Source organism: Macaca fascicularis, chromosome 5, assembly GCF_037993035.2.
Source record: "Macaca fascicularis isolate 582-1 chromosome 5, T2T-MFA8v1.1".
Classification (NCBI taxonomy): Eukaryota; Metazoa; Chordata; class Mammalia; order Primates; family Cercopithecidae; genus Macaca; species Macaca fascicularis.
The window spans coordinates 114,369,440-114,382,092 of NC_088379.1; the positions used below are offsets into that span (position 1 = coordinate 114,369,440).

A 12,653-nucleotide genomic window follows, 5' to 3' on the forward strand; every position below is an offset into this window, starting at 1 on the left:
GCTAGGATTATCTCCCTTTTAAGTCTGGCTCTGGCGTTGACCTCCGCCAAGTCCCTCCTCCTCCCCCGCCGGGGCCGCGGGCAGGTCGCCGGGCTAGCAGCTCATTCGCCACCACCCTGTCCTGCCCGGGCGGCTCGGCCCTGCCCGCCCCTATCATTCCTCTAATTCTCCTTTCATTCTCCTAACTTTGCCTCCTTTGCTTTTCCTCCTCCTCTGCCTGCGAATTCCCTCCTTCCCACGTTCTTTCTGTTTCTTTTTAGTGTAGTCTTTTATTTTCTGGTAAAAATTGAGGAGTTAGGCGTTTCCCGGATCAAGACTCACTGCGCAGTCGGATAAGGTAACCTACCATTTACTCAGCACAAGGACGCGTCCTAACGAGAAATAACCCGGACTCAGACTGTTATCTCCATTGGCGGTAATGATGTAGGCAGTGTTTCAAATATCTCCTTTAACAATAATTACACTTCTAATTCTTCTAACTATACAACTTACAAAACACATTCACATGACTTATCTTGTTCAGTCTTCAAAATAACCCTGAGAGATGACCACGAGTGTTAATAAACAGGGAAAGTGAGGTTATTCCTTGTTCTAATGATTACACATCCGCTGGATGCTGAAAACGGGACTCATTCTTAGATTTCTTGACTTCCCTCAAGATGGTCTTCTCACACTGATCATATCTGAAGCTAAACATGTGCACAGGTAGAATCTTAATTAACTGTATCATTAAATCATACATTATTTTAACTAGAAGTCATCTGGTTTAACTTCTCTGCTCTGTAGATAAGAACGATGAGGCACAGGAAAGGTGAAGGTTTATTCAAGTTCACACAAACACTTCGTCATTGGGTTAAGGATAGGTCATTTTATTCTCTCTCTTTTGAAAGGGCAGTAGGGAAAGCCTAATTTGTATCTATCAACACATTTGATAAATATTTGCAACTGATCTGTCTCTTGAAAAAAGTTAATATATATTCATGCACTGCAGGAGGAGTAGAATTGGATTGCCTAAGGTAGAAAGAGAAATGGAGTCCTGTGAGAAACACTGTGTTAATTCTAGGTTTTAAGCCGTGGTGACTCACGCCTGTAATCCCAACGCTTTGGGATTAATCCCAAACTGGGCAGATCACCTGAGGTCTGGAGTTCCAGACCAGCCTGGCCAACATAGCAAAATCTCGTCTCTACTAAAAAAATACAAAAATTAGCCAGCATGGTGGCGGGCACCTTTAATCCCAGTTACTTGGGAGGCTGAGGTGGGGAGAATCGCTTGAACCCGGGAGGCAGAGGTTGCAGTGGGTTGAGATCATGCCACTGCACTCCAGCCTGGGCTACAGAGTGAGACTCCATCTCAAAAAAAAAAAAAAAAAAAAAGAGTTCCATGTTTTATAAATGAAAAGCTGGAAGCACTTTGGAGACTCACAAGAAATCCCAATTATGTAATCTTGGTCTAGTTCTGTGCCTGAAAGATTTTGCCAACTATATATCTACTCTCAAACCACCCTGACCTGGTGAAGTCATAGTCATGCTTCCTTCACAAAACCTTATGGATTCTTGTTGTTAATATTCCCAGTGCCTTAAGAAACCCTGGATTAAGAGTCTTGGGTTCTAGATCTGGTTCTTCCATAAACCAGCTGGGCTTCTTAACCTTTCTGAGGCCAAATTTCTTTGTATTGAAAACTGAGCTCTCTGGCTAGTGGGGAGGTACACAGCTGTAATCCCAACGCTTTGGGAGGCCGAGGCAGGTGGATCACTTGAGCTCAGGAGTTTGAGACCAGCCCGGGCAACCTGGTGAAATTCTGTCTGTACAAAAAATGTAAAAATGAGCCAGAGATGGTGGCATGTACCTGTAATCCCAGTTACTTGGCAGGCTGAGGTGGGAGGATCCCTTGAGCCTAGGAGAAAGACTCTGCAGTGAGCTAAGATTGTGTCACTGCACTCTAGCCTGGGTGACACAGTGAGACCCTGTCTCATAAAAAGAAGAAACCCTCCAACTCAAAGCATTACAAGTAGGGCTTGAATGAGATCATGATTTTGTCTTTATAAAAGTAGAGTCCTGAGCCCTCTTCTTTTCTCTTCACTCTTTCCGAAGAGGCTAACTTATGTTTTAAGCATTTATTTAGGAGAAGGCTTTTTAGATTCATTACCTTTTAAGGGAAAGCAAGCCATTGCTACATAAAAGATAATTTCCCCATTATTTAACTTTTTTCACAATAGAATATATAATATTGACTAAGTACCAAGGACAGTCTTTAAAGAACTGACACATAATGGATCAAAATAAGGACGGATAAAAGTCGACAGACAACCACACTATACAAAGCTTTATCAAAAAACAAATCCCAAGGTATTTGGGGGTATATTTTCTCATGTACTTCTCAAATGTATAATTATATGGTAGGAATGTATACTGTAGTGCATTTTCTCTCCAGAAGTTGACACTTGGGCCAGGCATGGTGGCTCACACCTGCAATCCCAGCACTTTGGGAGGCAGAAGTGGGCAGATCTATTGAGGTCAGGAGTTCAAGACTAGCCTGGCCAACACGGTGAAACCCCATCTCCACTAAAAATGCAAAAAATTAGCCGGCTGTGGTGGCGTGTGCCTGTAGTCCCAGCCACTCGGGAGGCTGAGGCAAGAGAATCACTTGAACTTGGGAGGTGTAGGCACTGCAGTGCCACTCCAGCTCCAGCTTAGGTGACAGAGCAAGATTCTGTCAAAAAAACCAAAAAAAACAAAAAAACAAAAAACAAAAGGAAAAAAGAAGTTGATGTTCTCTCAGTTTTGGTTCTGACCTTATTGATTGGCTCACTCTATTAAGTGAGTCCTGATCCGAAGGTCATAGATTTCTCAACAACCAAGGCTTGGTCAAACAAACCATATTTGTGCATGACTGAAATGGGGAGGTACAGCCCACACAAGCTTGGAAAAATAAGAATTCCATTCAATAGTCCAATGAGAAGAGTCTGAATGGCAAGTTTTAATTTTCTTGTTGGTAAAAACCCTGCAAAAATGGGTGGGTGAACTATACGTTCCCAATAACAGAGATTATTCAGCTTATTAGACATTACTCAAGATGGAACATGGGCATTTGAACGTTTTCACTCTTTCCTGTTACCCTGTCATGCCCTAATCTACCCTACCCTTCACAGGGATTTGCATTTTCTGAAAATCATACATCGTCTAGGACAAATGCTGAGTGTGGTGCTTTTCTGACCTGACACATGACATCCAAAGAGGGCATCTTTGATCCCAAACAGAACTTTGCATGAGCAATATAGTTCACATGTCTGAACTTCACCTGAGAACTCTACATTGCTGTCAACATGTGCATATAACTGGGCACACAGCTCCTAGTTCAGATTAGAAGGAGGCTGACAGGTTAAAACAGGTGTCTATCTCTGGGAGTTCAAAACCACTTCAAAGAAGCCATTTGAACAACAATATGCGTGGGCTGGGTGCAGTGGCTCACACCTATAATCCCAGCACCTTGGGAGGCCAAGGTGGGTGGATTTTGAGACCAGCCTGGCCAACATGGTGAAACACCGTCTCTACTAAAAATGCAAAAATTAGCCTGGTGAGGTGGCATGAACCTGTAGCAGCTACTTGGGAGGCTGAGGCAGGAGAATCACTTGAACCCAAGAGGTGGAGGCAGTGAGCTGAGACTGCACTACTCAACTCCAGCCTGGGTGATAGAGTGAGACTGTGTCTCAAACAAAACAAAGCAATATGTGTGAATGTGTGCCTCTACTGTGTACCAATGGCACATCAAGATTGTGTAAACTGGCTGGGTACAATGGCTCACACCTCTAATCCCAGCATTTTGGGAGGCTGAGGTGGGAAGATCAGTTGAGCCCAGGAGTTCGAGACCAGCCTAGGCAACATAGTGAGATTCCATCTTTATTTTCTCTAAATAAATTAATTAAATTTTAAAATTGCATAAACCTTTTTCTCTACTCCCTTCATCCTGAAATTCCCTTCCAAACTAAGTCCAGAGGAGTCTTCCAGACTTGTGTTTGTGTGTGGTGAGGGGAGACTTCTGGAGAGGGGGAGTAAGGTTATATTTTAGATACCCCAGTCTCATCTTAGTTCTCACTGAAACCTCTAGCCAACCTAGGAGCCACATACAAAACTCAAGAAGCTGATGACTGGTACTTCCACTTCATGGTGCTCCAGATGGAGACAGGGATCTAGAATATGGCTTCAGTTTATTTCTCATGAGTTTATCTCCAGTGGTGAAGTGGAGCAGAATATGCCACTGTGGAATAAAAGTTAATTTGAGCTGAAGGTATTTGAGAATCAACAGATGACAGAGAGGCTTGTTTTCTCAACTCCCTTATCTACCTAAAAGCAGAGTCTCCCGAAGGAACTCAGTCATCTTAAGTTCCCTCCCTAGGAGTTTCACAAAGAGGGAAGATTGACTCTTGTCACCAGAGCCCAAGAAGCCAGCTTCAGGATAAGAGATCACCTAAGCAGACATTGCCACAAAACTATCTTATCTCCCAAGTATTTTCCTAAGGACCCATTTATTCTTCCTAAATGTCATTTGTTTTTTCTTTTTTTGTTTTTGTTTTTTGTTTTGTTTTGAGATAGAGTTTCACTCTTGTTACCCAGGCTGGAGTGCAATGGCGTGATCTCAGCTCACTGCAACCCCTGCCTCCTGGGTTCAAGCGATTCTTCTGCCTCAGCCTCCCAAGTAGCTGGCGTTACAGGCACCTGCCACCATGACTGGCTGATTTTTTGTATTTTTAGTAGAGATGGGGGTTTCACCATGTTGGCCAGGCTGGTCTTGAATTCCTGAGCTCAGATGATCTGCCTGCCTTGGCCTCCCAAAGTGCTGAGATTATAGGCATGAGCCACAGCACCCAGACCATCCATTTGTTTTTTTCATAAGTGCTCTTCCTCTCTTCCTCTCCCTTCTTTTCTTAAGATGGTTTATAAGCCCCCAATTCGTTTTTCTTTTTCTTTCCTTCTTTTTTTTTTTGATGGAGTTTTGCTCTTGTTGCCCAGGCAGGAGTGCAATGGCACAGTCTTGGGTCACTGCAACCACCGCCTCCTGGGTTCAGGTGATTCTCCTGCCTCAGCCTCCCAAGTAGCTGGGATTACAGATGCCCGCCACCATGCGGGAGCTTCCCAGCAGCTGAACATATGGAGGTTCCTGAAGGATGGTGCCCCAGGTAGTGCATGGAAGCTCCACGTCCCTTCCCTCATACCTCTCCTTATGCATCTCTACATCTGTATCCTTTGTAATATCCTTTTTTTTTTTTTTTTTTTTTTTTCTGAGACAGGGTCTCACTCTGTCACCTAGGCTTGAGCACAGTGGTGTGATCTCAGCTCACTGCAACCCCTACTTCCCAGGTTCAAGCGATTCTTGTGCCTCAGCCTCTCGAGTAGTTGAGATTACAGTCACGTGCCTGTATTTTTTGTATTGTTAGTAGAGACAAGGTTTCACCATGTTGGCCAGGCTGGTCTTGAACTCCTGACCTCAAATGATCCACCCATCTCGGCCTCCCAAAGTTCTGGATTACAGGTGTGAGCCACCACGCCTGGCGTCCTTTGTGATATCCTTTATAATAAACCAGTCAATGGGCCTAGTAAGAGAGAAAGATGAAATTCATTTTAAGTAAGTTAGAAGCAGCACAGAAATACTTGGCACAGAAGTGCTGTATTGTTGTGCTGGGCTTGGGCATGTTTGATAAGCATCACATGTGCTGTGGAAAGGAGAAAATGTCAGATACACAGAAAGACTGGAAACACTTTGAGTCCTTTTACTTTCTGTACATATGTGCCTTGGATTGTTTTCCAAAGTAAACACTTGATAGAGATTGAGGAAGAAGTAGCAAGGCTCTTTTGTACCAGTATGTTCAACATTCCTCAAAAAAAGCGTGAAGATGAAGAATCGGGAGGAGAAAAGACAGCTTGACTTCTGTACCATTCAGGAGAATGATGGCAAAACACCTAGCAATGAAAAATGAGCATGTGCTCTTCAGTCATGTCTACTCTGCTGCCACCTCTCAGAAAAAGCTCAGAATGGCATTGTGTTTGAAGTAAACTGTTTGAATTAATTACTTAAAAAATTAGATGTGTCATTATATATATATATATATATTTTAAACAAGTTTATTAGGAAAGTAAAGGAATAAAATAATGGCTGCTCCATGGGCAGAGCAGCCATCATTATATCCTTAAGGCCTATTTTTTTCTCCCTAGAGTCAAAGTTCTATAAGCTAGGGACTGTATCTGACCTTATTCCACTTACCCTAGCATCTAGTCCAGGGTCTGGTACACAATAGATTCTCAATAAATACTTAAAAAATAGACGTCGATTTTAGTAATTAGTGGATAACAATCACAGCTACAAATTCTTGCCTCTTCCCACCATGTGGTTGGTATATGCTGGCTACTTGGATTTACATCTCTCCTATCTTCATATCAGCAGGGTAGATATTATCTCCATTTTCACAGAAGAAAACTGAGACTCAGAAGGTTGTACGATTTGCCCAAGGCCACAGAGCTGCTTTGGGGTAGAACCAGGACAAGTTTCCTGTCTGTTTCTGTTTTACTCTAAAATCCGTGCCCCTTCCATTCTGACTGACTGCTTTGAGGGCCACCTGATGTGCCATTGTTATTTACCCTCTTCTCAAAATTCTTGTCTTCAAAATTTTGTGTTTATTCTCTTCTTTGCAGTACCAAGATAGTCTCTGCTAACATAGAGTTAAGACAAAGCTCCTTGCGCATAGGAGAATGACAGCATCAGCTGATTTTCCTGGTGTTTTGTTTAATTTAATTTAATTTAATTTAGGAGAGCTAAATAATTAAACATGAGGCCAAAGTACATAAGAAAGTGGCAGTCTTTTATTGCAAATATGCACACACTCTCGGGTGAGGTTCTCTGGTCCTCAGGTGTGGGGGGCCAGGGAAGTCGCGCCAGCGCTCTCGGGTGATGTTCTCCGGTCCACAAATGCGGGGGCCGAAGAAGTCACGCCGACTCCTGCTGGCAGCAGACTTTTATGCATTGGTACTGGAAGGGGGAGGTCAGTGGGTGGGATAAGGGCGTGATAGGGGCGTCTCCGTAGGCGTGGCCGGGTAAGTTTTGATCTCTTTGGATTGACATCACCTGGCGCATGCTCGGTTGATCTGCATCTTCCCGGGGTGGGCTGCATTTTCCCGTGCGCAGGAAAGTTGGTGAGGAAGAACCCGGAAGCAACATGGATTATGCCTTCTTGTTCACCTTCCTCCATCTTGTCCTTTCTCCTTCACCCAAACAGTCCAACCTCTTATTGATTATAAGAATTTGGGGTGCCGTTGTCTGGCTGGCTGCTTCCTGCTGTTAGGGGGCGTAGTTAGGGTCTGAGGTTGGCAGTTGGGTGAAGGGATGCAGAAGCATTTGGTTGAAGGTCACTTGGGTGATCTCTTGGACCCTGGCTCGGAGAAATTTTATTAAAATGGGAGCAAAATATAAGGCAAGGCAGAGGATTAGTATGGGAATTAGGAAATCACAAAGGGCACCCTGCCAAGCTAGGTCTTCTATGAGAGTAAAAAGTTGGGAAACCTACTGGTTGGGGTATGGGTTGGGAAGGAGGGTGTCTATTGGGTTTATGAGGGAAAAGTCAGTTAAGTTAAGATGAAGAATGGTGAGGAAGCGGGAAAATTTGAGGAGGGTGTTGATCCTTGAGTAGAACCTGGTCACCTGGAGAAAGGGAAGGGGAATAGATGTTTTGAGTTAGGTTAAGATGTCTCATCCCAAGAGGGGGTGGGACAAGAGGGTATGATGAGGAAAGAGTGGGCAAAGCATGCATAGTCCAGGCAGTAATTTAACATTGGGGTCTGGCGAGGGTTAGACGGTTTACCATCTACCCTAACTACTGAGATGGTGGCTGGCTGGCTAGGACCTCCATAGGTTGACAAAACAGAATAGGTAGCCTCCGTATTGATGAGAAAAGAAATTGGCTTACCCGCTACCTGTAGAGTTACCCTAGGCTCGGCGAGGGTGACAGGGGTCTCCAAGTGTGGGCACCGTCAGTCGTCGTCCAGGTGTAGGAGCTGGAAGGAGCCTTCCGGCCTTTGAGGCGAGGCACCATGTTGAGGCGCAATGCCTGCCCTGCTGGCGGGGCAATCAGACTTCCAATGTCCTTCCTGTTGGCAGGTTGGGCATGGCGTGGTAGGTAGGCGAGGATTTGGACACTGTTTTGCCTAATGCCCAATTGTGCCACACTTAAGGCATGGACGAGACGGAGTGGCCAGCTTGGCCTGGGGACACTGGTTTGCCTAGTGTCCTGGGTCTCCGCATTTATAGCAGGAGCCCTTGGGAGACTTGCCCTGTGTCTTCCCTGCTGGCAGAGTGGGCAATGCTGGTTGGAGGGCAGCCACTAGAGCTTGCGCCTGAAGCACAGCCCTTCTTTTCTCCTTGTCTAGCTCTGCGGCCTCAGCTGCTTCTTCTCTGGAGTTAAAAACTTTAAAGGCCAATTTTACTAAGTCCTGTATGGGGGTTTGAGGCCCATCTTCAACCTTTTTTAGCTTTTTTCGAATATCTGAGGCTGACTGGGAGATAAAATAGGAGTCTAGGACAGCTGCTCCAGCTGGGGAGGTGGGGTCTAGCCGAGTAAATTGGCCTAGTGCCTCTGTAAGGTGATTTAGGAAGGAAGCCAGGTTCTCATCTGGGTGCTGGATGATTTCCTTTAGTTTATCAAAATTGACCACTTTGTTAGAAGCTGCCTGAATACCGGCCAAGAGACATTGAACCATAATGTCTCTCCTATGGCGGCCGGGCTGCTGTGGCTGGTAATCCCAATGTGGTTCTATGGACGGGACAGCCATCTCTCCTAATGGTACGGTGGCATCAGTTAAATGCCATTGATCTGCATGTTGCCTGGCGGCTGCAAGAATACACTCTCTTTCCTCTGGGTTAAGGGAGGAGGACAAAATGACCTGTAAGTCATGCCAGGTTAGATCATATGCCTGACTTAGGTATCGAAACTCCTTGGAATATAGGGTGGGGTTAGCAGAGAAGTCGCCGAGCCGTTTTTCAATCTTGGAAAGGTCTGCCAAGGAAAAAGGGACATGGACTCTAACTAGTCCTTTGGCTCCGGCGACCTCTCGGAGGCAGGCCAACAAACTAACAGGGGAGGTTGAAACAGACTGACTAGTCGGGTAGGTTGAGACCGGCTGACCAGTAGAGGGGGTTGAGACCGGCTGACCGGTAGAGGGGGTTGGGGCAGGCTGACTGGTAGAGGGCTGACTAGTGGGGGCCGCTATGGTGGTCTTGGAGCGAGTGTGGGCGGAAATGGGAGAGGTAAGAGGAGTGGCTGAGGGAGGGGCTATGGGAGGAGCATAGGGAGGGGGGTTGGAAGGTCGGGAGGGAGGTGCCCCACCATCGGCCTCGTCTGAGATGGAAGTAGAATCTTCCTCTGCTTGTGGTGTGGGGGCTGAGGGCTGGGTTTTAACTAACAAGACCTGGGCCATTGAACACTGGGCGCACAGGTCTGGGCGGGAGCGCAAGTCCTAAAAGCCTTGGACATAGATAATTTCTGACCACTTTCCAAGCCTCTGGCAGAAATTAGAGAGATCTAATTAAAATGTTATGGTCTAAGGTGCCTTCAGGCGGCCATTGAGACTGGTTGTCTAATTTATATTGTGGCCATGCCACAGTGGAGAGTAAAATCAGTCGCTTTCGTTTAAGATCTTGCTCTAATTGTAAAGTTTTGAGATTAGTTAGAAGACACCCTAAAGGAGTATCTCTAGGTATTTTGGATTGGGGGTTTCCCATTGCCTTTCTCTCGCCTGTAGGCGGAAACCAAACTCTACCTGGCTACAAAGCGTCCTTTGGAGCCACTAGAGACCGGGAGGCTCCTGGAGCCGGAATGGAGATTACCTCCAGGTGGACGTCTCTGTCCTGGATGGGTCTCACACGGACTGGAATGGAGTTCCTTTGGGCAGACGTCTCTACCTTTGGGAACTCTCCTGTGGGTCACCTGGTGACCAAAAAACCTTGGGCCTGCGCAGGACTTCTGGCCAAGGAGTATGAGAGGGAGGCAAGAGATACTCATCCCTAGGAGACTTGGAGGTGTGGAAAGCGATGTCTAGGTCCTGGTCCGTCCGCGGCGTGGAAGGAGGAGGCTCCTCGGACCTTAGGGGGCCTTGAGGAGGGGTCTCCTCCTGGGTTTTTGGCATGCCACAGTGGAGAGGAAAATTAGCCGCTTTCGTTTTAAATCTTGAGCTAAATGTAAGGCTTCCAAGTTTTGGAGGAGACACCTTGAAGGGGTGTTCGTAGGGATTTTCGATTGTGAGGTTCCCATTGTTTAACCACCAGAAATGGAAACCGACCTCATGCAGTGGCAAAGCGTCCTTTGATGCTGCTGGAGACCGGGGGGTCCTGGAGCCACTAACGGAGAATTGAGGAACTTCAAGATGGACGTCTCCGAGTTGAAGACCTCACTGCGCCACAGGGTGGCTACGTCCTTGGGCGTACGTACGACTCTAGGCCAGGGACATGGAAACGGACGGAGATGGTTAACAAAGGGGAGTACTCACCGAAGAAGAAATTCTCAGAGCGGCACCAGTGGAAAGCTGGAACACTTGTTTGGTGTTCATGGCTGGTTGGGTTGGGAGCCGGTTCCCTGTGGAGGAGGTTCGTTAGACCCTTAGGGGATGTTGAGGAAGGGTCTCCTCCTGGGTCGGGTTTCGGCACCAACTGTTTTAATTTAATTTAATGTAACTTAATTTAGGAGAGGTAAGTAATTAAACACGAGGCCAAAGTACATAAGAAAGTGGCAGTCTTTTATTGCAAATATGCACACACTCTCGGGCGAGGTTCTCTGGTCCTCAGGTGTGGGGGGCCAGGGAAGTCGTGCCGGCGCTCTCGGGTGATGTTCTCTGGTCCACAAATGCAGGGGCCGAAGAAGTCACGCCAACTCCTGCCGGCAGCGGACTTTTATGCATTGGTACTGGAAGGGGGAGGTCAGTGGACGGGATAAGGGCATGATAGGGGCATCTCCGTAGGCGTGGCCGGGTAAGTTTTGATCTCTTTGGATTGACATCACCTGGCGCATGCTCGGTTGATCTGCATCTTCCTGGGGTGGGCTGCATTTTCCCGTGCGTGGGAAAGTTGGTGAGGAAGAACCCGGAAGCAACATGGATTATGCCTTCTTGTTCACCTTCCTCCATCTTGTCCTTTCTCCTTCACCCAAACAGCTGGAGAAAGTCTATGTTTGAAAATCATAGTGAAATGGAAAAATGGAACAATCTTTTTAAAAAGCCATCTATGCAGCAGCATTCAGCGGACATATTATAGTTCCCGTTTATGTGGAAGAAGTCCAGAAATGTCAATAAGTCTCTAGGTAAGTAGGTACAGAAATAATGGGTGACACTGCAATATCAGACATGGCACATGGGGTACCCACGCCTCCAGGCAGCTTTCCAAGAAACAGCTTCTCTGGGAACTGGCAGGCCTTAGGAGCCATGTGGCTGCCAAGTTCTTGCCCAGTGAGAGCCCTTTCTTCCTGGCTTGTCCCTGAGACTGCAAGGACATGGAAGCAGACCAGAAGCAGCACAAGTTGTACAGTATGTGTGTTCAACTTTTAAAAATGGAAGTAAAGTGGGTATCTAATTTAACATTATAAATTAAGTATTATAAACTTTTTGTTTGAAATTTTTACTTATTTATTTATTTTTGAGATAGGGTCTCACTCTGTCTCCCAGGCTGGAGTGCAGTGGCATAATCACAACTCACTGCAGCTTTGACCTCCCTGGGCTAAGGTGATCCTCACACTTCAGCCTCCTGAGTAGCTGGGACCACAGGCGTGTGCCACCATGCCAGGCTAAATAATTTTTGTATTTTTTGTAGAGACAGGGTTTTGCCATGTTGTCCAGGCTCATCTCTAACTTCTGTGCTCAAGTAATTCACCCGACTCAGCCTCCCAAATTGCTGAGATTACAGATGGGAGCCACTATGCCTGGACCTTATAAACATTTTTTTTTTTTTCCCCACCAAGACAGAGTCTTGCTCTGTCACCCAAGCAAGAGTGCAATGGCATGATCTTGGCTCACTGCAACCGCCGCTTCCTAGGTTCAAGCAATTCTCCTGCCTCAGCCTCCCAAGTAGCTGGGATTACAGGCATGCATCACCACACCTGGCTAATTTTTGGTTTTGTTTTTGTTTTTCTTTTTTGTATTTTTAGTAGAGACAGGGTTTCACCATGGTGGCCAGGCTGATCTCGAACTCCTGACCTTGTGATCTGCCCGCCTTGGCCTCCCAATGTAAACTTTTAAAAAAGCTAAGTATACTGAGGTTTTCATGGCATTTAATATTTGTAGTCTTGAACCTTTAAACACCACTCCTTCAGTTTTCCTGATTATAAAGATATGTGGTATGATTTATAGCTAGGAGAAAATCAGTACTGTAAAAACCAGAATCATGCTTCCTTTGGGAAAGAGAGTTACTGTGGAAAGCAAAATGCCTAAGGCTTCTGGATATGAAATTGTAAGCCTGGGGGCAGGGTCTTAAATGGGCAGAGTGAGTGACTGAATTGCTCCCCCTGGAAAAGAGGAAGAGCATTCTTGCTCTGGAGATGGAGGGCTCGAGGAGGAGAGACCAGTGGGAAGAAGAGAGAGATGAGATGAGCCTGCAGAGAAGGAAAGGTCAAGGAATCTTTCCATT

At 46.2% G+C, this 12,653-nt stretch overlaps 1 long non-coding RNA gene across 1 annotated transcript in view; it reads left to right on the forward strand.

The window, feature by feature from the left end:
* The first annotated feature begins 103 nt into the window (after positions 1 to 103).
* The window catches only part of LOC123573609 (uncharacterized), an 81,050-nt gene continuing 68,500 nt past the window's right edge, over positions 104 to 12,653 (forward strand). The window contains exon 1 of the long non-coding RNA XR_012435001.1: positions 104 to 337. This is a non-coding gene — a long non-coding RNA (uncharacterized lncRNA). The remainder of the gene's footprint in view (positions 338 to 12,653) is intronic.